This window comes from Lolium perenne, chromosome 3, assembly GCF_019359855.2.
Source record: "Lolium perenne isolate Kyuss_39 chromosome 3, Kyuss_2.0, whole genome shotgun sequence".
Classification (NCBI taxonomy): Eukaryota; Viridiplantae; Streptophyta; class Magnoliopsida; order Poales; family Poaceae; genus Lolium; species Lolium perenne.
This window is the reverse complement of record NC_067246.2, coordinates 117,532,137-117,534,837: the sequence shown is the minus strand read 5'-3', so window position 1 is coordinate 117,534,837 and position 2,701 is coordinate 117,532,137. Positions and strand designations below refer to the sequence as shown.

The window sequence follows — 2,701 nt, the reverse complement described above, 5'->3', positions numbered from 1 at the left end:
CGGCATCTCAAGTGATGCGGATACTATGGTGTTTTCAAAGACATCATGCTAACCTAATAAGAGGGAAGGTAGCATACCGCCCTCTCAATTGATGGGGACGCTAGGGAAGTCCTATGACATATCTATATCTTTATTGAAGAGGAGTTAGCATATCGCCACCTCATTTGATGGGAATGCTAGAGAGATCCTATGACATATCTATATCTTTATTGAAGAAGATACTTCAAAAGAGTTCTACAACATAAAACACTAGGATGGGGGTAACCCAATTTATTTCCTTTCCGACCATCTCCATATGGTCAACCAAACCATTCCCGTACCCTTCCGGTACTCCGAAAACAAGTTCATTTCTTTCCTTTGTCAAACACTTTCATAAACAAAACACATTAGGCTAAGCAACAGCCATTCCAACCGTCCATGACCGCGGACACAGCTATTCGAATAGATTTGACTCTGCAGAGTTTGCACACTTTCCCCACAAGATCCGCGAGTTTATCATGTGGGCATCATCCCTGCATATCAACTATGCCATGACAAAAACTCGGACATAGCCTTTCGCCTATTCGACTTAGCACGGGATCCTACCCTATGGAGTATGTACCTCCCCGGCACCGTGGCAGCTCACCTCCTTTGAGCGTGGCTCCACCGCCAAGCCAGGAGACCCATAGTGTCTTCCGGACGGGTTAGCCCCGAAGGCCTCCCGTTATACTATTGTCTCCACCAACGACAATCCGGATTCAGGGGTAACCTTACCCTTATATAGTTGTGCGGTGTCCCATGTTAAGAAGAACAAACTACGAGCTAAGCCCCGTCCCACTCCAGGGTAATGTGGTTGCGCGGGTTAATTGTCACGGGTGAATACTTAGGCGCCAAAGTTTTCGAAAACAAGATTTTCTTTTCAACCATCTTTGCCAAGATCCTTTCCTTTCATAAACACACACTTGGGTAAGTCCAACTCACCCAAGGTTTTCAAAAACATTTACAACAAGGTAAACCTTGAGGGGTTCCCATCCTATAGTTTCATGAATGGAACTAAAACATCACCATGGCCAAGATGAAGGTCATCACGCCCATGAGGGGATGTGTGAGTGGCGTAAAGAGGATCATACTTGCTTAAGGTATGCATGTATAATGACAACATAAGAGGAAACATTTTCAGATTGATGGTGCTAAGTGTACAAGTTAGATAGTGGAGTATCACTATCCAACCTACTTTCCCATGGGTACACGGCATACTTCTCTCAAGTTGAGAATACGCCAAGATCATGACATTGATACCTCTATACTACCAAGAGGGTGGATGTGGTGTAAGTTACTATCTTGAGATGGAACATGCTCAAGTTGAGCATACAAGATAACCAAGTGAAATAGCACGGCCATGATACCATGCATCCCATAATCACAAAGACAATAGTGGAGTATCACCACTAGGGAGTTCCCCACTTGAAATCACACATAGATGACATAAATAGAGAGAGTAACACACATAGAATTAAGGTGCTTTGGACATCAACAAATGACATCCAACTAGACACCAAATCAGAGATCAAAAGATGGCTTGCCTTGGCTTATTTGTCCCTGGACTTCTTCAACTCCATAAATATAAGAATCCCAACAATATAAATAAAATCCTCGTCCGATTCCACTTCTTCTTCTCCGGAATTGTTCGCATCTATCGCCGGAAAATATAAAAGGAACACAATCAATCACATTGCATCAACAAGACAACATTCATCAATCAACAACTAACCATGCAGCCAAGGTATAACATACTAAGGACCTATACATACCACAAAACAACTTTAAGAGTTTTAGTTTAGAAAACCCCATTTATTTACCTAGTAAAGGTATGAGTGCATCACAACTTAGCAATTGCCTCTCTCGGGTATCACCATGGTATAAACCAAATATCCCCTGGTAGATAACATCCTAAAGAGGACAAGTGCATTAGTTTGACATCAAATACATTCACAAAGCATTTTCAAACATTTTTGGAAAAGTAGAAAACAGTTTTCCTAACTTAATTTGTTCCCATAACACTACAACCAAAATAGGAAGCAAACCATATTCCACATCATTTGGAAACTTAAGCAAAACAAAAGAGCTAATGTTAGGTTGCAGAGGTTTTGTTTTGCAAGCATAAAACAAAGGTTGCCCACCTCTACTAAAAAGAGTTGGTCAAGGGTTTTAGATAAACCGAAAAGTTTTGTTTCAACAATGCATGTCACACATAAACATTATTAACAGCAACAAATATGTATGAACAGAGACTAATAATATTTTTCCTAGATAGCCAGTACTAATACAAGACTAACCCAATTGGAACCACCCAAAAATATTAAACCTACAATTTTAGGAATTTCTTTGAATCTGACTGTACAGAAAACAAGATCTGCAAGCCATAAATCGTAGAAAAATCCTAAAAATATGAGGCCACTGGCATTTGAAAGATATTTAAACAGAGATACACACACAATTGGATTTGGGTTCAAATTGTTTCTGAAACTCTCACAAATGGATTTACAAGTTTACTGCATGTTTTCACCATTTGCTTTAACTATGGAGTTGCAGAACAGATAAAGATTTGAAACTTGTTTGAGATGATTAAGAAAACATTCAGTAATCCTACAGAATTGGAATCACTCAATTAGGTTGAAAAATGGATTTTTGATGAATTAAAATCTAACAGCCATGTCTGCAG

The 2,701-nt window shown here is 39.7% G+C and overlaps 1 long non-coding RNA gene across 1 annotated transcript; it reads right to left on the bottom strand.

The window, feature by feature from the left end:
* Window positions 1-1,303: 1,303 nt before the first annotated feature.
* On the bottom strand, window positions 1,304-2,212 carry LOC127338359 (uncharacterized). Its single transcript, XR_007874320.2, has 2 exons — window positions 1,839-2,212; window positions 1,304-1,672 (listed from the first exon to the last, which is right to left on the bottom strand). It is a non-coding gene; the product is annotated as an uncharacterized lncRNA (long non-coding RNA).
* Between the last annotated feature and the right edge of the window lie 489 nt (window positions 2,213-2,701).